We start from the raw sequence: 22,544 nt of genomic DNA, 5'->3' as shown, positions 1-22,544 counted from the left end.
GCCTGGCAAGTGCCTTTCCCAGGCCTAGATAAAAGTCCAAACTGTTGGCATTGCCAGTGCTTGTTTAAAAGCAGCAGCACATGGTGCCAAGCAGTCACGTGGTGGTGCTTTGCTATTGGATCGGCCCTCTGTGGCACAACACCAGTGACACATATTCCTGCTAGTGAAGCCAGCTGTAATCCCTGAAAATCGATATTCTGCGGACAGAGATAAAACAGAAGAAAGATTGTGGGAAGTTCGCTCTATACCAGGTGATGAGAATGTGGTGGCAAACGAAAGCCTGACACATTCCTTCTGATTTCTGTGGCGAGGCGAAAGAGGAAACATCCCAAAGTAGAACAGAGATAGAGAATGAAAACAGTTCCCACATACAAAAAACTCCGTGCCGACTCTAACATTAGTGGAACGTTATCGTAAAGGGATGTAGCACAGCCACCAGCAGTCCCTATAGCAGAAACAATCTCGGTCCTGCATCGATTATCACTTTCGATTTCACTGCCGAACCTTTTCTACAAACTAGATTTCATTTGCAGAATTACTGGGCCGAGGGTCGGACGGCACAGGTATTACGATAGTGTGTTTTAGGTGAGGGGATGTAGCTCAGTGGTAGAGCGCATGCTTTGCATGTATGAGGCCCCGGGTTCAATCCCCGGCATCTCCAGGTGCATATATTTTTTGGGGTACGCATGAACGCCAACATTTAAAGGATATACTGTTACATCCTCTTTGGGTTTCTGGTAAAGAGGACTATAATTTTATGTCGCATCTCACTACATTGAACATATTCCGTCGCTCACGTTTCAAGACTATCCTTCTTGTGACTAGTTCACATTACCAGACTGGGGCCCTGTCTAGACAACAAACAGCCGGAGCTGCCTCAGCAATACCGCGAATGGGGTTCACAGTAAACAAAACCCCTGGAGAGATGGTGACTGACAAATATAGATAGCATAGAACAAAGTGATCATGGGAAGCAGCAGCAGCAGGCAGGATTGGGCAGGCAAACATTCCACGTGACTTCTCTGAAGTGCCTCGAAGGAGTTCTTTAAAAGGGAAAAATAGAATTCATTAAATGTTTTCTTTAAAAATAGCTGTAAATTATCATAACCTATTCGTTGATGTGTTTTTTTTAAACTTTGTTTCAACGCTCTTAACATGTACATAGTCAAAGTAAAACTGTGCACTTGATTCGCCGCCGTCTGCAAGCAGTAGTACATTCATTTCAGCATACGGCAATACATAACGCCTCACTGTGGCAGTGCACAAGGATCTTATAGCATAGCACAGGCATGTTTTATTGCATGTATGTATTGTGTTTTGTATGGCACAAACCTTGCTGGGGCATAACAGAAAATTTTACATTCGGGGTGACGAAATGACTATTGCTCTGTAGGAGCACAGGGGTGAGTAGTGTCCAAAACACCTACTCAGCCCCAGACTGCTACTAAACCAGCAATGAGCGCAGTCATAAAGGGGAAGCCGACACACCCGACAGGTATACCCCCTATGCCTCTTTTGGTAACTGTGGCAAAGGGCAGTCTAAATTCTTTCTGAGGCGTTTGAGCTGTTACATTTGCACACAAACACCAATAGTATGGTGGTACCAACATGAATAAATGCCCAACCAAGGTTCTACAAAAACAGGAACTTTAGGAAATACGTACAGTGCATACAACAAATTAAAAACAATAAAGACCCACCTCTCTAAAGGAAACGGAGAGAATACACACTATGGGAATAAAGGGGCATTCAGTGTGAAGACAGGGGTGCTGGCCAATGATTTTAGCAGCACATTTCAATGTTCAAGGATATGTCTTTTAAATGGCTAAGAAAGGTGGCTTAAAAGTTACTGAGGTGCCGAGGCAGACAAGGGGGACAAAGATTCTTCAAATGCGCATGTCTATTGTGATTGGGGCTCAGCAGCATCGAGTCAGGCTTATTGGAGCTCTTTCTGGATCGAGTCAGTGTCAAGCCGTTTCAATTGGTGGTCCCACGAGATCATGGGCGCTGAGACAGGTTGAGTCCGCTCGAAGTGCTCAAATGGTACAGGGCAGACTTTTCAAAAATGATTGGCTAGATTGCGCAAGCTGGTCACCCCAAATGTGCCCTTGGGTGGGTTAGAGAGTAGAGCTTGCCTCTGCCCTGAAGCCTTCTGTCTTCAGCTCTATGGCAGAGAACTTTGGTATAAACTAACCATTCCCAACACATTTCCAATGAATCCTTCCTCTCCTTCTTCTGAGAATCCAAAGATGAATCAACTGAGGACCACATTTCCTGCCTTTATAAAGGCAACATTCTACAGCAGATTGGCCCAAAACAAGAATGTAGTCAGTGTCCAATCCAGGCTGCTATGACATGTGTACCTTGTCTTCCAATGTCATATATAGAGTGCCTGTGTCTGCAGAGAGTGGGGAGAGGGAAGGATGCGTAGGGAGGCCTGACAGAATCCAAAACAGTAAAACCCCTCTCTTGACCTAAGCCTGATCTCGTGGTACTCTAACTGCACCCACTATCCATGTCTGCATGCTTCAAAATGACTCTGGTGATCGACACCCTAATGTGACAGTGGCTTTGTCATATCAGGGCTGCCGGTGAAACACTCTTTCGCAGGGGACCTCCCGGTAGAGAGTTCCAGTACGCTGATGGGAGGTGTTAACATCTTCAGAGGCATAATAAGAAGAGCTTCCTGGGACAAGGTCCCACATGGATTGCCGGGTGGAGGTCAGAGAGCCGCTACTGGGTGAAGAGTGACCCCCAGAGACAATAATAACCCATCTGGGGGGGAACAATGTGGCACAGCTGGGAAGAAGGCAGCTGCTTAAGGAAATGTGCGCCACGTTCTGGGCATTGAGCGAGGAAGGGGGCGCTTGTGGACTCATATGGCCAGAATCGTGCCCAGATAAATATGGAGGGGTGCAAATTCACACATGGCTGTGGAGAAGTGCCAGAAAAAATGGAATATGGACATGACAAAGTTTTGCAGGGGAGCATGTTTCTCAATGTTTAGGGATGGCCTAATAAATTGGGGTGTACCAGGATACTACGATAAAGATGGGGTTGACCTATCTCAGGTGGGCTCAGACATATTATTGAATTTTAACGACGGATTGAGAGAGCATGGTTTTATTAAAAGAAAAAAAGAAGAAGCAAAGAGGAGGAGGATGGGGGCAGCGAAGGGGCGACAACCCCTTCTGGCCGTTGCGGCCAGTCAAAAGTAGTACAATGTTGAAAAGAGAGCTGATGGCATTAGAATGAGCTGGGTGCTGGAGGACAGAAGTGTTGAAGCACGTACGCTACTGATCGTCTGTGTGGACTTGCATGTTGAATATTAATATTTTGTAAATAATTATGCCTGGGCTTAATTTGTTATGGGCTTCAGGCGAGGATAAATGCCAGGCCAACAGCAGGTTAAAGCTCGGGATGAGGGCATAGCAGCACCCGACGTCATATGTTAGAGAGATGGCACACCCACCCTGAAAGGGGGGCATGAGGGCACCAGGCAATAACATGGTGGAGGGCCAAGGCCCCTCCAACTCCAATTCACAGGGCGGCAAACACAAGGGTCACAAAGCAAAGGTAACCCAGGTGGAGAAAGGCAGCAGGACAGGAAGGGGTGGCTGTCCCGAGGGAGAGGGACTCACGATTGGAAGGGCAAGGTCTTCTTCACACCTTCCAGGTGACTTCAGAGACCCGGGGGCCATTTTGTTTATGTCTTGTCAGCGATGGATGTCACACCAACGATCGAGCAGAGAAACATCCTCTTTACAGAGGAAATGACCATGAGCAATTAGCCCCGTGTTTAGCCTAACACGGCAGGTGGACACATAGGGCTGGAAAAAGAGCAGCCCCCGTTTGCAGTTTCCAGCCCCGGCTGGTGAAAAGAATTAGATAATGTCACTCCCCACAGCCCAAAACCAGAGATACACAATTCGTCCTGAGCGGGAGGTTCAGGAAGGTTGCAGGAGTGAGACCTGGATTTTGGAAACAGTTAAATATTTTCAGCTGCCAGTCCCCAGCCCTGGCCTGCAGGCCCACACCATGTGATCACGGTCCGGCAGGTCTCGCTGGTCTGGGCCTCCTGCATCAGCATGGTGCCCTGGGTCCGCCCAGGCCACCCTCCACCCAGGATGCTCCCGGCATCCACAGTGCCCCCGGCACCTCAAGCCCATGTCCCCATGGGCCATCATGGTCCCGGCCTGCAACAATAGTAAGTTCGGGTGATCCTGGCAAACTACCAAGGTGCTGGCTCCCCCAGCACGTGAGAGGCCGGCAGTGTGTCCACCTGCGGCCCCCCAACAGTTAAGTACATTCCAAATATGTAAATGTCACACATACATAGACTGAAAACTTGGCAGCTGGGCAAGGGGGTGGGGGTGTCCCAAGAATGCTGAATCTCTACTGGAACAAGATGTGGGGCTTTAAGGAGGCTCAGCAGGCATGGTTCAAAGGGAGGCTGGCTCTTTACTGAAACATATGGGGTACGTGCCTGGGATCTTCACTCCGTTATGAACCAAGCAATGGGTTCTAGTGAGATTGCCTTTGTGCTAGACCAATGGGTGGGCACTGGGGCAGCCTGGTGTACTCGGCAGAAGAGCCAACAACCCAGTCCACCCCAGCAAGAGTCTTTTCAACTATTCCTTACATTATTCCTATTTCATTGTAGTAAGGCCAACACATCATACTGTTGTGTATAATCCACACTCATACAATCATATCAATCTTTCACAAGCTGTAAAATTCGCAATGTTCAGGGACTGTGCTAGATACTAAATTGCCTAATCTCACTTGGAGATATGGTAATTGAGGAGAAAACCCAAGAGTCTTTTCTGAACAGAGCCCAATGCAACAGCCATTTCAAGTCATTTTCCAGAATGGCATCATGACGGCAATGGGGAATTAACATAATTTTCCAGGCCTGTATTCTATGAGTGGTCCAAAGGCAAGAAAGAGTCATGAAATCCCATGCAGGTGAGATGGTAAGGTGCATATGTTAAGGGGTTTCAACCTCTGCTCAGTGCTCCCTGAGGTACTCATTCTCCGTGACAAGCTCTTTACAAAGACATAAGTATAATACAAAGTCCCAATGATTAAGAATTACTGATATCGGGAAAGGGTGTATTAGGCTATCATAAATCTCGTAGTACTGCAGATTTCAGGGCACCTGTGCTTAGCTAAAAATTAGGGGTACCGTGACACTAAGTGTATGGTTCCATGGTGTAATGGTTAGCACTCTGGACTTTGAATCCAGCGATCCGAGTTCAAATCTCGGTGGAACCTCACATTTTTCACTGAAATGAGACGCTTTTCGGAATCTCAATTTTATTTCCCTTTATTTCATTCATTCCCGCTCCTAGTATTTACAATTCGAATACATCATGAACGAAAGTCGGTCTTAGTTTCGTCTGACTTTATTTTGTTCCGTGTTCTTTACATACTATCACTATAAAAAATGTAATCTGTATTAATTTTGCTACTAAATAGTTTTTAAAATAGTGTTCGTTCATATCACGTTGTGCATATGGACTTCACTATGGAAGATGAAAAGTGAGGATTAAAGAGGCTTTCGCTAAAAGTGTTTCCGCCCGGTTTCGAACCGGGGACCTTTCGCGTGTGAGGCGAACGTGATAACCACTACACTACGGAAACGGAACTGTACGTGTGCTTTTCTTTCCCATTATTATGATAGCGCATGGAAGGGGGTGCTGAAGCACGGCATATCAACACAGTAACATTTAAGCCAGCTGGCTCCTTCCATGCCAGTGAAGTCAGACAGATCATTGTACACTGGATTAAACTTGCGACCAAGATCCCGTTAATATATATGTCTTACTCCATGGACACTCCCCATCTTTTGAAGTTTTAAAGGAATGTATTGTTTCATTTTGAGTGCCCCAAATCAATCCAAAATCCTTTGTAAACGTGGATCTGTCTCCAGTGCTGCATCAACCACCTGTGCCCGCACCTGGCACAGGTGAGTGTCCCTGTATTAGATCACTACCACCACCTATGCACCTCATACCATGCGCCACACACCTGAACGATTTATCAGCAACAGAAGAGATATTGTTTTCCCTGGAAAATGCAATGCCCAGAGAGCCACATGAATTTGAATCACACACCCAAAGAGGACGACACATAGGGGGCCCAGTATGACACAGGGGGCGCAGGATGGCGGCTATAGCACAGCAGTGCACGTGCCAGAGGAAGACAGAGAGAAGCACGTGGATGCGGTGCTTTAAAGACATGCATCCTGTTTGAGCTTCCAGCATCACATAGACTCAATAGACAGCTGTGTGACTGTCTCCCAGGTGTCCTCTGCCATGTGTTGGTTTGGGGCTCTGCCGATGCAATTACCACAGAGCAGCCAGAAGGCACCCCAGTAACTCAGCAGCCCAGGAACGCCATTGGTTGAATGTCATCACTTGTCTCAGAGAAAATGAATATCGTTAGAGGGCTTGAGCATGCGTGTGTGAAGTGTATTTCTGGTTGTGCATATTGTGACCAACCCTACAGATGTATCAACCTGTGACCGATAATGGCATTTTAACGAGTTGGTTGCAAGAGGGTGCCTGGGCAGTATGGCTGTGTGCTGGCCACAGCAGGCCTGAGCAATCTTATGCAAGGGAATTGTCTTTATTATTGTTATTTAGTATTGTGAACACTTTTCCCGCCCAAAAGGAACCAGAGGGCAATTTCCAGAGAAATAGAGAACTGCAACATACACGTACTAAATAATCACAAATACAGTAATTTCTTAATAAATCCAAAACATCCAATTGCAATTCAAGCTGCAGGAGCACTCCTCAAAAAGTCTTTTAAAACATGGTGGACGAGAATTCAGAGTGCACGGTAACAGTGCACAGCACAGGTTCAGATGCGTTCCACACTGCACAAGCCCCCTTAGAAAAGGAAAGGATCCACTTTTTAATGTTTGTTTTTAATAGAGAATCAACGTTTTTCTTCTAGATGACCTGATTACATATAATATGAATTAATCCAAATAGACAGAAACACTGGGCTGAACAGTTGTAAAGTTTTTAAAACAATATAGAGCTTTATTTATCATGTTGCTTGCCCCCCATTGTGACGCAGTGACCAGGAGAAATTTGACCTAACATCCTTAATGCATATACAAGCAGGGCTTCAGTATGTTAGACCGCCTTAGGGGTGCCAGATTTGACTTTGCGTGGAAATACAGAAGATAATTCATACAGTCCACTCTTAATCACACCAGTCCCTGAACTACTGTCCTAAAACCATCTTTAGGCAAAGAGGTGACATACATTTCAGTAGCTGTAGATTTTGTTCATCAGATTAGATAGTGAATACAACATGCTTTGCAAGGGACAGTCTGGGAACACAAAGAAGCCCAGGACTTAACTGTAGAATATATTGGCGCAGAAACAATATGTAAAGTGAACTCTCCCAGGCAGAGCTAAGGGATAGAACAAGAACTGAGTCTTGGAAGGGCTGTGTTTGTCCTCTTCCAGTCTCTAATGTTCTGGGAGGGTTGTTTGAGCTGCCGGATGCTCTCCTCGGTTGACACCATTAGATAAATATGGGCATCTTGCACACACTGCTTCATGAAGAATCCCAGCTGGTCAACCATCATCACCAGTGGCTCCATACATAGAGTTTTACTAACGGCTGACTCCTAGGAAACCTAAGCTGGTGTAGGGCTAGAGGAGAGCTGTTACTCCGCACCCTGACCAGTTCAGACAGCTTTGGCCATAAAGAAGATTAACCAGTCCCTCAAGCTCTTTCACTTCCAATACGGGCAGGAGTATGTCAGTCCAAAAGACATTGGGCCTCATTATGAGTTGGCCGGTAACCCGCCTGAGCCACCGGCCGGCTACCAGCAAACTCACCTTACCATTACCGGTGCCTGAAATCCGTGTGTTACCGGGATATTACGGGTGCCAGCAACGGTGGTAAGTTCCCATTCTCGGGAGTCCCATAGGGGCCCCCCAGTTCAGCATGGTGCCCTGGGTCCACCCAGGCCACCCTCCATCCAGGATGCTCCCGGCATCCACAGTGCGCCCAGGCCCATGTCCCCATGGGCCATTGGGATCCTGTCCTGCAACAACAGAAAGTCTGGGTGATCCCGGCAATCTACCAAGATGCTGGCACCCCCAGCACTTGTGATGCTGGCCGTGTGTCCACTGTCGCCCCCCACCAATGGCGACGAGGAAGACGGACCCCTGCAGCACAATCTGTTGCCCGCAGGAGAAAGAAAAGGAAGCAGCACCCACTGCCACAAGAAAAGGAGAGAGTGGATGCCCAGTGACCCACCGGCAGACCCTCCCTGGCCGCAGCCGTGTGTGAAGAGGGTGCTTGTGCAGCCGGAGTGCGGGTCAGCCTGCAGCACTGCGGCATCGGCCATCAAGTGTTTTGCCTGCTCCCGCCGAGGGAGAAAGTGCCCAGCTCCGCGATAGCAGCTCCAAACCAGAACACGCATGAAGCAGCATCCGCTGCAAAAGTAAAATGCAGAAGAGGCGGCATCCGCCGCCGGTCAGAAGAAATGTGCCCCAAGAAGAGAGTAGATGCTAAGGGACCTCTGCCGCCTTACAGAGGGAGAGCGCGATGCTGCAGCGTGGGTGGCGCTACCGTAATCAATAAATAAATCTCCTGCCGGAAAGTGGGAGGAAGTAAGGTGCACACCAGTCTTCAAGAGGTCAGATGTTTCTGTACGGTTTTCGCACTATTCTTTTGCAAAGGACCAGGTGTCTCCTGGAACAGCTACAGCGAAGCAGGGCCTCAAGAATCGGTTGGATGATTATACTTGTGATGAGACAAAAGAGCTGAAAAGCAAGGGTTCAGTGGGTACTATGTAACAGTTTTTAATCTAGAGATCATGCTAGACTCAACAGGGACACATTCCATGGAGCATCGATAAGTGGAGGAGTACCTAAGAAGAGCAATAGAGGCACATAAATCCGCGGATTAATAGCTCATAACTCCACCACTAGTGCAGAGCTACCAAAGCCCAATGATAGAAGAAAGTGAAATTAGAGTGTGTATGTGGTTGTGCAAAGTGCAGACACTAGCCACAGTCTACGCATTTGTACATGCGTACATACATGCATGTGTCTGCTTCCACAGCAAGTGTACTGCAATGAGATCTAGTCGCTCAGAGGCTGTGATGGGCCACTATCCTTGATGTGGTTTGCCCTTATATGCCAGTATCCATACATAAGAACATAGTCCTGCTGACGTTGTCAGTAAAAATGCCATGCCACAATAAGAAAACATGTCACGACTGGCTGCACCCATATATGCCAGTATAGCGATATAGGAACGCTCATCATACTGGCTTTAATTTACCCTTGATGCCAGTAAAAATGCAATGCCATGTCAGAAAATAGCTTCAGGCAGGATGCAACCAAATTAGCTAGTCTAGCCAAGTAATAACACTTACCATTCAGTATAAATCCCTTTTGTTTTCCAGTTCAGTCCACTTTATTTCCTCATGCATTCTTCAATTATGTCCCCACTCTTTTGCCTTCTCATTCTGAATCCTGTCTCCCTGTACTGAAATCTTTTTTTTCTCTGTATCCCTCTGTGCATCTCTATCACATCACAACTCAGATAACTTGGTTGGGGAGGGGGGCGCTGTAGCTCTCATAGAAGATGGCCGCCTGATTGTGAACTCCGCTTCGTGGGGCGCCTTCCTGTTTGAATCCTCCTTTGGTGCCCTATTAAAACCTGGGCCAGCCACCCTATTAAATTGCTGCAGGACCCGGGCGTGTGCTGCTCGAACCCCGCGTCCTGAATCAACCCTATCGCAGAGATCCAGTGCTTTGAAATTGGGCCGGGAGCTGGCGCCGTTCTGCCCCGCTCCTCTGCTCCAGAGTCATTTGGCTTGACTCTGAGGATCCGGGGCCTACTGGGGGGAGGGGCACTGTGCGGTGCGGCGTCACCTTCTCCCCACTCCTCGAGGAACCGTTGCGGCCTGTGCGCAGACACCAGCCCCCTGACTGGACCCCGGGGTGCAACCCCAAATGTAGAGCTGTTGCTCCGCCGCCTCTCCCAGGGCGGCGTGCTGCCTATCAGTGCCTCTTGTGGATCCGGAGAGGAGGCTTCCTGTTCTGGGACCGGATTGCGGGACGCTCCCGCTCCTGGCTACTGCGGTGAGTCCCTTCGGGTCCCACCAGACACTCTGCCCATCCGCACTGTAGTGCTGCCGGTGCTGGCACGCGTCGCCTCCCTCCCTGGACTCACGACCGGAACCTGGACCTTCTGTGCCGGGACCCACTGTGGCTGTCGTCACGCTCCGCTGCCCTGCTACCCTGCCAGACGCACAGGGCCCCCGCTCCTAACGCGACCTGGTGGGCCCTGTCGGGGGGGACACAGACTCCTCGGGCGCCGTCATCTATTAACCCGTGCACCACTTAGGTGTTGGCACACGCTGCCCGCTGCTGGCCCTTGGATTGGGACCTCTTCTCTTGGTGTGGATCCTACTGCTCTCCACCGTAGTGCCTGCATGGGGTATTCGCCGTGGTGATACACCTCCCGCTCATTGCGCCACATATATCAGTTGGGACACCACACAGACCATGGTTAGTGGTGCACCAGGCTGGTCCCCCCTACCGCGGCGCGCAGTGACTGGACCCTCTGCTTTACTTGGATATACTGGGATCGAAGACCCCTGCAGTGACTGTCTCCTCGCTGCCTGGCCGTGGGCGTCCTGCTAACCCCTCTGTGGTCCACCACTGCCTTGCTGGGAGCCTTGGCGGACCTCTCCTCCGACACAGGAAGTGGACTCCCCAGTTTGCTCAACCACATCAGTGCCCATAGCTGCTCCTACTTCCACCCCTGTCACGGCACACTGATCTCCGGTTCTTGGCCTTCACCCGTGATCTTCGGGGCGGTCGACACCAGGGGATCCACTCACTGACCACTCAGTGCCCTCATACCACTGCCGGCCAGGGAGATCCCCCCCGGACCTGCGAACTGGCGGGCAGTGGTGACCAGAGACTCCACATCCTATTACAGCACTACTTTCCACTTCAACCCTGTCGTCCTCTGGGCGCCCGAATGCTCTGAATAGCCTGTCCGACCATCCTCTGTGTCCTGCCCTCTGCCTCCCGACCTGCCTCGACACTCCTGCCGCCCGCCCAGGCCTTCGGGCCCACCCTCCGCCTGGTGCCATGACCAAGGGAGCTGGAAAGAAGCAATGCTCAATTAACATTTTCACAAAAACCCCGTTGGGGCCGGTGGGGGAGGTGTCCGGGTAGGAACCATCTAACCCCTCGACCTCGGACCCGGCAGACGCTCAAAAAATGATGGAATACATCCGGGAGGTGTTCACCACGCTCCACAGAGAGCTTGACGACATGAATGGCACTATATCCTCTATCAAGGCTCATATGGAGAGGACCGACGGCCGGGTTGCCGAGATCGAGACACGAGTGAGTACCACCAAGGATAACTTGAGCTCTCTAAGGGCGGAGGTCTCCACACTTTCTGGCCGTGTCGCCGAGGTTGAGAAAAAGAACGAGGACCTCGAATCACGCTGGAGACGTAACAACCTCCGCATTATCGGAGTACCCGAAGATGGCATAAAGGTACCCATGGAGGATTACTTAGAGTGCACTCTACTAAAATTGTTAGACTCCAAAACTCTCCCCATAGTTCGCGATCGAGAGAGCCCACCGTGCCCTCACTGCAAAGCCCAGACCGGGTGCACCACTACGACCCATTATAGGTAGAGTTCTAAACTTCCGTGACCGTGACGCCCTGCTCAGGCCGGCTAGAGCCAAGGGTGAACTCATTCTGGGCGCTGCCAGGATCCATCTATATCCTGATTTCTCGGTGGCAGTCCAACGTGAACGCAAAACCTTCCTGGCAGTAAAGAGGAGGCTTCGAGACCTGCAGGTCAAATACTCCATGTTATACCCCGCTAAATTGAGCATTGAACATTCCAACCAGGTCTACTTCTTCACAATCCCTGAGGAGGCCTCCAGATTTATCGATGAACATTTCCCCGGCTGACCCCCTTTTGAAACACACATTGTCAATGTTATGTTTATTGGCTGATTGTTCATGATTTGGGACTCCGACTTGGTACAGAAATGTCTACCCGGTGGATGAGCGTGAGAAGGGGCTGTCTTCCGCCTACTCGAGTTTTTCGGTCTATGACATGTATGTTCTGGTCCTTAGGGCTGGCCTCATAATCCCATGGGAGACTCTCGTAGTTATCACTGAACGCCTCTCTGGTTCAATTTCTCTCCGCAGCGCTCATCCACTGTTGCTAGTTTACTCTATTAGTTGCTGTTAAATTCAGTCACCTTCCTGGTCTAGTTGATTGATTAGGGGGCTACTTCCCCCATACGTGAGAAAATTGTTTCTATATTTTGCGATCATGCCCTTTCCACCCAGGTGGAGTCCTACCCGGGTGGCACAAGATGTCATCACTAGGCACCATGCTTATCCTTAAATTGCCTTCCGGTCCGGAGCACCGCCGCCAGGCCAGCTCACAGGCCCCCCGGCGTTGATGCCATTGGTTTGGATTTGGTTGTTTGGGCATGGGGTTGTCATTCCTCTGTTTGTTTGGGGGCGGGACGTCGGAGGGGGTGGGCGTTGTTGGGTTTTATGTTAAAAAAGGCTTGGTATCCACAGGGGAGGTAGAGTATGGGGCAATATTGTTCAGTTATTATTGCAAGGCTGATCAAATGGTGACCGATCATGGGGAGCACCACCCCGTTAATCCGTCACTTCTAATGACCACCTCTGGACTGTCAACTGAGGATAACTTGACATTCATGAGTTGGAATGTGCGGGGGCTGGGAAACTATAAGAAGATGAAACAACTACAGCTTCAGGCCAAACGCCATTGGGTCAAAATACTGTTTTTACAAGAAACGCACGCCTACACCGAGTATTGTGAAAGATTTGCCAAAATGTGGGGCCCTCAGAGGTACTTTACTAATTATTCTACCCAAAGCCGGGGAGTTATGACTCTAATTCACAGGAGCCTTAAATTTAACCCCATATCTACACAGATCGACCCCCTGGGCAGATATGTGTTAGTCCATGGTAGTCTGCAGAATAAGGAGGTGGTCCTATTAAACATCTATGGATCCAATATCGACGACCTGGAGTTCTATTCACATCTCACGTCTCTCCTTGACAGCTTCCTGCTAACAATAATCCTCTGGGGAGGTGATTTTAATACGATATTTGACGTAGACCTTGACAGATACGGCTCCAGACCTCGCCGACTTTCCAAAGCAGCCTACACTACACTGTCATCTCTCCCCAGTCTTTCCCTGGTGGACGCATGGAGGCTTCTCTATCCCGACTCCCGCTCCTACTCCTTCTACTCTTCGGTGCATGACTCATATTCCTGAATCGATAGATGGCTAGTGTGTGACATACTTATAAGGAACATATCTCACCTATCGATCCTTCCCAGAACCCTCTCTGTTCATTCACCGGTGACTATTACCCTTTGTTGGGGCCCGGATCGTGACCGCAGCAGACACTGGATAATGAAACCTCACTCTCTCCTCGACCCCGTCTTCAGCTCAGAGCTGGAGACCGCCATTGAGGAGTTCTTCGAAATTAACACCAACACAGTGTCCTCACAGGCCACCCTCTGGGAATCTTTCAAAGCTTATATAAGAGGTATTGCCCTGTCTAAGGAGAACAGCATCCTTAAAACAATTCACAGAAATATTGCTGAAAGCAAAGCCATGCTGTCCGCACTGGAAGCTCAATGCTCGCTACACCAAACTCCGGAACTCCTGGCATCAATCGGTACGGAACTTGACACATTCCGTTTTCTTGCGGACCGCGAACTGAGGTTCCTGGACAGCCCGGGACTTGCGAGGAAATACGGCGAGTGTCAACGCCCAGGCCATCTTCTGGCCAGGCTTCTCCACCGAGAATTTGGTGCCCCTCCCATCCCTGGAGTGGAGAGACCCGATGGTACCCTAGCCACGTCCCTGCAAGATATTAACTCTGAATTCCTCTCTTTCTACGAATCCCTATATGCCAATGCAGACAATGTCCCGACAGCGGAGATCTAGTCTTCCCTAGATAAGCTTCCCCTCTCGATCCTCTCCCCTGAGACCATTGGATGTCTCGAGAATCCATTCACCACCGGGGAATTCTTGGATGCCATAGACTCACTCTCATCAGGGAAATCCCCAGGCTCAGATGGCATTCCCGTTGAATTCTATTAACACTTCAAATCACTCCTACTCCCTCGCCTAATGGCCCTCTGGGAGGAATCAGTGGAGGTAGGTCTGTTTCCCCCTTCGCTCTGTGAAGCCACAATAACCGTTTTGCTGAAGCCCGGTAAACCCCCCACTCAATGCTGCTCTTATAGTCCACTCTCGCTTATCAACGGGTACGCCAAATTACTAGCCCTACGCCTTGCCCCCTACATGCCGCATATCATTCACCCCGATCAAGCGGGATTTATTCCGGGACGCTCCACCTCTCTGAACCTGAGGCGTCTCTTCAACATTATAAGCAGGATTAACCCAAATCTGCATGCAGTAGCAGTGGCACTCGATATGCAAAAAGCCTTCGATTCTGTCTCGTGGGAGAATCTCTGGCGGGTTCTTAAAAAATGCAAATTCTGCCCCGCTTCCTTTCCTGGGTCGGGCTGCTGTACTCCAACCCAGTGGCCAGGGTTCGTACTGAGGACCGATGCTCCCCCCTTTTCCAAATAACTAGGGGCACTATGCAGGGCTGTCCCTTCTCTCCTCTGGTCTTTGCCATAGAGATGGAACCTTTCGCGGACATAGTATCCCTGTATGCTGATGATGCCCTTCTCTTCATCCGTTCCCCCGACACCAATTTGGCTCCGATATTGGAAGATATCCTTTTTGGACAAGTTTCTGGCCTCAAAGTAAATTGCTCTAAATCTACCCTTTTGCCGCTCACTGCCTGCACACGCCCCCCTCCTGATACCCAGCGATTCACATGGGCCCAGTCAAGCTTTACCTACCTGGGCATAGTAGTGTCTCGCCGATTCGAACAGGTTTTTGAAGAGAACTACCAAAAATACCTCACTAGCCTTACGACAAAAGTCGCTGGAGTAGGCTCCCGATCTCACTTGCCGGCAGGATAGGGATACTAAAAATGGTAGTATTACCCCAGCTTCTGTACAGGTTCGCCAATATCCCCCAGTGGCCGAGCGGCTGGTTCTTCCGGGTGCTGACTCGTACCCTTAATACCTTTCTTTGGCACTCAGACATGGTCCGGCTTAAACTCAAGACCTTGACCATCCCGATGGAGGTTGGCGGCTTCGGTGCTCCTGACTTCCTTAAGTACTGGCTGGTGTCCCAACTCCAATACACTTCACACTTGTTTAAAACATTGGACCCCCCACCTCATGTCAGACTCGAAAAGCTATCGATCAGCGATCGTGATATTTGCTCCCTGGTTATCACGCCCATGCCGAGGGTATTAGACTCACTTGACCCGGCGGCCTCTACTTCTCTGGCCCTATCTAAAACATGGTAATTACTAGGCATCGCCCACCCCTTTCATGGTAACTTTCCACTTTGGAACTTCCTCCCGGAGGTCCCACATGTACCTCCCGTCATCGTTCGCCGGTGGGCAGAGCCTGGATATGAACAACTATGGGACTTCTTCGAACAGGGTAACTTCATAGAGTGGCCAGATCTTCCACTGTCCTTGAAGCGGAGACCATCCGCTTGGCTTCAGTAGTCACCCCTCCGGAAAATCCTTAAACACAAATACCCCAGTTTCCCAGTGCTGCCACCTGATGAACCTGCAGTTACGGAGCTTACCTCTCCCACCCCCATGAGGGGCAAAGTTTCCAGACTCTACACCCTGGTACAGGCTAGATCGGCCCCTACATTTACCAAGTTAAGACATACCTGGGGGGATGACCTTGGTCTCGAAATCACAGATGAACGATGGGCCCGAATGTGTGCATGTATTCATCAGGTATCCTTTAACTCCCGCTTTAAATTGATCCAATTCAAGGTGCACCACAGATACCACTACACCCCGAGCAGACTACACCACATTTCAAATGACTTGTCCCCAAGGTGCCCCAGGTGTGGCTGCGACAACGCTGGCTATATCCACATGATTTGGTCCTGCCCCCGTCTCACTCAATTTTGGAGCGCAGTATGTGCTACTATGTCAGCTATCCTCGATCACCCTATTACCCTATCCCCAATGAGTTGTCTTTTCCATGACTTTTCTGAGCTCCGCTGAGATTCCAAAAACCTGGCTGGACTTTGCATGCCACTTGCTGTACGCTCTATTTTACTCTGCTGGCTTCGGCCTACCACACCCACCCATGCACAGTGGCTCAGGGCGGTCACATGGGCATCGGACACCGAAGAATCCTGGGCTATACAACAGCCAACCCACTAAAGACCCAGAGATATTTGGTCAAGGTTTCGTTCATACATGGCTCCCATTGATTCTGCCTCGGACTCTACATCTCCAGTCCTCTCCCCCTGCTATTCCCGCACAACCTCCGGAATTGTTCACTCACTGCCCCCACACCCACCTTGGATGTCTGCCACATGTGCACAAACTGGTTTTGAATTTGCTTTATATGTTTGTATTACCTGCATTGCTCTGATTATACTTGTCCTGTATGTAGCTCACCTGTTCCTGTGCTGCCAAGCTAAATAAATAAAAGTAAAAAAATAAATAAAAAAAAGATAACTTGGTGGATGGGACAGAGAGGAAGAGGATGTGGGCAGCGGCAGACCCTAGACGGGCCTGCCACCTCCCCTCACTCACCTAAGTGTGCCAGCACTGAGAGGCAGACACTGTTGCCACCTAGATCCTTTATTACTTTGGGCTATTAGGTGGCACCCACCTATATGCTGAAACTATTGCATTAGAGTCCAGATCGGGGAAAAAGGCATCTGAGGAGGGAACCAAAGCTTGTAAGTGTTGTTTAGTTATTTGCCCACCCATTGACTGCCATGGCCATGTGGCCATTCCCACCCAGTCCTGCCCCTCCAGACCCAAAACTCCTAATTATGGGAACTCTTTGAGTTAACTTTAATCAAGACTTACCATCTAGCTTTGCACTCGAAATGTCTGCCAGTGTTTTTTCAAAGCAGTCTTCTGAGGGCTAATGTCTTAATTGCAGGAGTAAAGTGCCACCGGTGTAATTAAAATGTCGTAACCAAGTCTACATTCACAAGCACCATGCGTGTCCTTCACTGAAGTCTTGATAAAAACATGCATTGACAAAGCCTACTGTGATGGCTTGTGTTTTAAGATTTAAGTATTAGACGTTTGCCGGCACTATTATTAGATACCCAGGTACACACACCATTTTGCTGCTGGTACCATCAGTGGCCAGTTAATACCACTAGGGTGGTGCCTGGCAAGTGCCTTTCCCAGGCCTAGATAAAAGTCCAAACTGTTGGCATTGCCAGTGCTTGTTTAAAAGCAGCAGCACATGGTGCCAAGCAGTCACGTGGTGGTGCTTTGCTATTGGATCGGCCCTCTGTGGCACAACACCAGTGACACATATTCCTGCTAGTGAAGCCAGCTGTAATCCCTGAAAATCGATATTCTGCGGACAGAGATAAAACAGAAGAAAGATTGTGGGAAGTTCGCTCTATACCAGGTGATGAGAATGTGGTGGCAAACGAAAGCCTGACACATTCCTTCTGATTTCTGTGGCGAGGCGAAAGAGGAAACATCCCAAAGTAGAACAGAGATAGAGAATGAAAACAGTTCCCACATACAAAAAACTCCGTGCCGACTCTAACATTAGTGGAACGTTATCGTAAAGGGATGTAGCACAGCCACCAGCAGTCCCTATAGCAGAAACAATCTCGGTCCTGCATCGATTATCACTTTCGATTTCACTGCCGAACCTTTTCTACAAACTAGATTTCATTTGCAGAATTACTGGGCCGAGGGTCGGACGGCACAGATATTACGATGGTGTGTTTTACGTGAGGGGATGTAGCTCAGTGGTAGAGCGCATGCTTTGCATGTATGAGGCCCCGGGTTCAATCCCCGGCATCTCCAGGTGCATATATTTTTTGGGGTACGCATGAACGCCAACATTTAAAGGATATACTGTTACATCCTCTTTGGGTTTCTGGTAAAGAGGACTATAATTTTATGTCGCATCTCACTACATTGAACATATTCCGTCGCTCACGTTTCAAGACTATCCTTCTTGTGACTAGTTCACATTACCAGACTGGGGCCCTGTCTAGACAACAAACAGCCGGAGCTGCCTCAGCAATACCGCGAATGGGGTTCACAGTAAACAAAACCCCTGGAGAGATGGTGACTGACAAATATAGATAGCATAGAACAAAGTGATCATGGGAAGCAGCAGCAGCAGGCAGGATTGGGCAGGCAAACATTCCACGTGACTTCTCTGAAGTGCCTCGAAGGAGTTCTTTAAAAGGGAAAAATAGAATTCATTAAATGTTTTCTTTAAAAATAGCTGTAAATTATCATAACCTATTCGTTGATGTGTTTTTTTTAAACTTTGTTTCAACGCTCTTAACATGTACATAGTCAAAGTAAAACTGTGCACTTGATTCGCCGCCGTCTGCAAGCAGTAGTACATTCATTTCAGCATACGGCAATACATAACGCCTCACTGTGGCAGTGCACAAGGATCTTATAGCATAGCACAGGCATGTTTTATTGCATGTATGTATTGTGTTTTGTATGGCACAAACCTTGCTGGGGCATAACAGAAAATTTTACATTCGGGGTGACGAAATGACTATTGCTCTGTAGGAGCACAGGGGTGAGTAGTGTCCAAAACACCTACTCAGCCCCAGACTGCTACTAAACCAGCAATGAGCGCAGTCATAAAGGGGAAGCCGACACACCCGACAGGTATACCCCCTATGCCTCTTTTGGTAACTGTGGCAAAGGGCAGTCTAAATTCTTTCTGAGGCGTTTGAGCTGTTACATTTGCACACAAACACCAATAGTATGGTGGTACCAACATGAATAAATGCCCAACCAAGGTTCTACAAAAACAGGAACTTTAGGAAATACGTACAGTGCATACAACAAATTAAAAACAATAAAGACCCACCTCTCTAAAGGAAACGGAGAGAATACACACTATGGGAATAAAGGGGCATTCAGTGTGAAGACAGGGGTGCTGGCCAATGATTTTAGCAGCACATTTCAATGTTCAAGGATATGTCTTTTAAATGGCTAAGAAAGGTGGCTTAAAAGTTACTGAGGTGCCGAGGCAGACAAGGGGGACAAAGATTCTTCAAATGCGCATGTCTATTGTGATTGGGGCTCAGCAGCATCGAGTCAGGCTTATTGGAGCTCTTTCTGGATCGAGTCAGTGTCAAGCCGTTTCAATTGGTGGTCCCACGAGATCATGGGCGCTGAGACAGGTTGAGTCCGCTCGAAGTGCTCAAATGGTACAGTGCAGACTTTTCAAAAATGATTGGCTAGATTGCGCAAGCTGGTCACCCCAAATGTGCCCTTGGGTGGGTTAGAGAGTAGAGCTTGCCTCTGCCCTGAAGCCTTCTGTCTTCAGCTCTATGGCAGAGAACTTTGGTATAAACTAACCATTCCCAACACATTTCCAATGAATCCTTCCTCTCCTTCTTCTGAGAATCCAAAGATGAATCAACTGAGGACCACATTTCCTGCCTTTATAAAGGCAACATTCTACAGCAGATTGGCCCAAAACAAGAATGTAGTCAGTGTCCAATCCAGGCTGCTATGACATGTGTACCTTGTCTTCCAATGTCATATATAGAGTGCCTGTGTCTGCAGAGAGTGGGGAGAGGGAAGGATGCGTAGGGAGGCCTGACAGAATCCAAAACAGTAAAACCCCTCTCTTGACCTAAGCCTGATCTCGTGGTACTCTAACTGCACCCACTATCCATGTCTGCATGCTTCAAAATGACTCTGGTGATCGACACCCTAATGTGACAGTGGCTTTGTCATATCAGGGCTGCCGGTGAAACACTCTTTCGCAGGGGACCTCCCGGTAGAGAGTTCCAGTACGCTGATGGGAGGTGTTAACATCTTCAGAGGCATAATAAGAAGAGCTTCCTGGGACAAGGTCCCACATGGATTGCCGGGTGGAGGTCAGAGAGCCGCTACTGGGTGAAGAGTGACCCCCAGAGACAATAATAACCCATCTGGGGGGGAACGATGTGGCACAGCTGGGAAGAAGGCAGCTGCTTAAGGAAATGTGCGCCACGTTCTGGGCATTGAGCGAGGAAGGGGGCGCTTGTGGACTCATATGGCCAGAATCGTGCCCAGATAAATATGGAGGGGTGCAAATTCACACATGGCTGTGGAGAAGTGCCAGAAAAAATGGAATATGGACATGACAAAGTTTTGCAGGGGAGCATGTTTCTCAATGTTTAGGGATGGCCTAATAAATTGGGGTGTACCAGGATACTACGATAAAGATGGGGTTGACCTATCTCAGGTGGGCTCAGACATATTATTGAATTTTAACGACGGATTGAGAGAGCATGGTTTTATTAAAAGAAAAAAAGAAGAAGCAAAGAGGAGGAGGATGGGGGCAGCGAAGGGGCGACAACCCCTTCTGGCCGTTGCGGCCAGTCAAAAGTAGTACAATGTTGAAAAGAGAGCTGATGGCATTAGAATGAGCTGGGTGCTGGAGGACAGAAGTGTTGAAGCACGTACGCTACTGATCGTCTGTGTGGACTTGCATGTTGAATATTAATATTTTGTAAATAATTATGCCTGGGCTTAATTTGTTATGGGCTTCAGGCGAGGATAAATGCCAGGCCAACAGCAGGTTAAAGCTCGGGATGAGGGCATAGCAGCACCCGACGTCATATGTTAGAGAGATGGCACACCCACCCTGAAAGGGGGGCATGAGGGCACCAGGCAATAACATGGTGGAGGGCCAAGGCCCCTCCAACTCCAATTCACAGGGCGGCAAACACAAGGGTCACAAAGCAAAGGTAACCCAGGTGGAGAAAGGCAGCAGGACAGGAAGGGGTGGCTGTCCCGAGGGAGAGGGACTCACGATTGGAAGGGCAAGGTCTTCTTCACACCTTCCAGGTGACTTCAGAGACCCGGGGGCCATTTTGTTTATGTCTTGTCAGCGATGGATGTCACACCAACGATCGAGCAGAGAAACATCCTCTTTACAGAGGAAATGACCATGAGCAATTAGCCCCGTGTTTAGCCTAACACGGCAGGTGGACACATAGGGCTGGAAAAAGAGCAGCCCCCGTTTGCAGTTTCCAGCCCCGGCTGGTGAAAAGAATTAGATAATGTCACTCCCCACAGCCCAAAACCAGAGATACACAATTCGTCCTGAGCGGGAGGTTCAGGAAGGTTGCAGGAGTGAGACCTGGATTTTGGAAACAGTTAAATATTTTCAGCTGCCAGTCCCCAGCCCTGGCCTGCAGGCCCACACCATGTGATCACGGTCCGGCAGGTCTCGCTGGTCTGGGCCTCCTGCATCAGCATGGTGCCCTGGGTCCGCCCAGGCCACCCTCCACCCAGGATGCTCCCGGCATCCACAGTGCCCCCGGCACCTCAAGCCCATGTCCCCATGGGCCATCATGGTCCCGGCCTGCAACAATAGTAAGTTCGGGTGATCCTGGCAAACTACCAAGGTGCTGGCTCCCCCAGCACGTGAGAGGCCGGCAGTGTGTCCACCTGCGGCCCCCCAACAGTTAAGTACATTCCAAATATGTAAATGTCACACATACATAGACTGAAAACTTGGCAGCTGGGCAAGGGGGTGGGGGTGTCCCAAGAATACTGAATCTCTACTGGAACAAGATGTGGGGCTTTAAGGAGGCTCAGCAGGCATGGTTCAAAGGGAGGCTGGCTCTTTACTGAAACATATGGGGTACGTGCCTGGGATCTTCACTCCGTTTTGAACCAAGCAATGGGTTCTAGTGAGATTGCCTTTGTGCTAGACCAATGGGTGGGCACTGGGGCAGCCTGGTGTACTCGGCAGAAGAGCCAACAACCCAGTCCACCCCAGCAAGAGTCTTTTCAACTATTCCTTACATTATTCCTATTTCATTGTAGTAAGGCCAACACATCATACTGTTGTGTATAATCCACACTCATACAATCATATCAATCTTTCACAAGCTGTAAAATTCGAAATGTTCAGAGACTGTGCTAGATACTAAATTGCCTAATCTCACTTGGAGATATGGTAATTGAGGAGAAAACCCAAGAGTCTTTTCTGAACAGAGCCCAATGCAACAGCCATTTCAAGTCATTTTCCAGAATGGCATCATGACGGCAATGGGGAATAAACATAATGTTCCAGGCCTGTATTCTATGACTGGTCCAAAGGCAAGAAAGAGTCATGAAATCCCATGCAGGTGAGATGGTAAGGTGCATATGTTAAGGGGTTTCAACCTCTGCTCAGTGCTCCCTGAGGTACTCATTCTCCGTGACAAGCTCTTTACAAAGACATAAGTATAATACAAAGTCCCAATGATTAAGAATTACTGATATCGGGAAAGGGTGTATTAGGCTATCATAAATCTCGTAGTACTGCAGATTTCAGGGCACCTGTGCTTAGCTAAAAATTAGGGGTACCGTGGCACTAAGTGTAT

General features: G+C 49.0%; 4 non-coding genes across 4 annotated transcripts; 3 read left to right on the top strand and 1 right to left on the bottom strand.

The window, feature by feature from the left end:
- The first annotated feature begins 589 nt into the window (after nt 1-589).
- Nucleotides 590-661, top strand: TRNAA-UGC (transfer RNA alanine (anticodon UGC)). The gene has a single exon. It is a non-coding gene; the product is annotated as a tRNA-Ala (tRNA).
- Nucleotides 662-5,205: 4,544 nt separating this feature from the next.
- Nucleotides 5,206-5,277, top strand: TRNAQ-UUG (transfer RNA glutamine (anticodon UUG)). The gene has a single exon. It is a non-coding gene; the product is annotated as a tRNA-Gln (tRNA).
- A 296-nt stretch (nt 5,278-5,573) lies between these two features.
- Nucleotides 5,574-5,646, bottom strand: TRNAV-CAC (transfer RNA valine (anticodon CAC)). The gene has a single exon. It is a non-coding gene; the product is annotated as a tRNA-Val (tRNA).
- A 12,282-nt stretch (nt 5,647-17,928) lies between these two features.
- Nucleotides 17,929-18,000, top strand: TRNAA-UGC (transfer RNA alanine (anticodon UGC)). The gene has a single exon. It is a non-coding gene; the product is annotated as a tRNA-Ala (tRNA).
- Nucleotides 18,001-22,544: the final 4,544 nt, after the last annotated feature.

The sequence above is a fragment of the Ambystoma mexicanum genome (genome assembly GCF_040938575.1).
Source record: "Ambystoma mexicanum isolate Mex_15411 chromosome 12 unlocalized genomic scaffold, UKY_AmexF1_1 Mex_chr12_unloc.2, whole genome shotgun sequence".
Classification (NCBI taxonomy): domain Eukaryota; kingdom Metazoa; phylum Chordata; class Amphibia; order Caudata; family Ambystomatidae; genus Ambystoma; species Ambystoma mexicanum.
The sequence above is the reverse complement of the archived record's forward strand: the minus strand, read 5'-3'. Positions and strand labels throughout refer to the sequence as shown.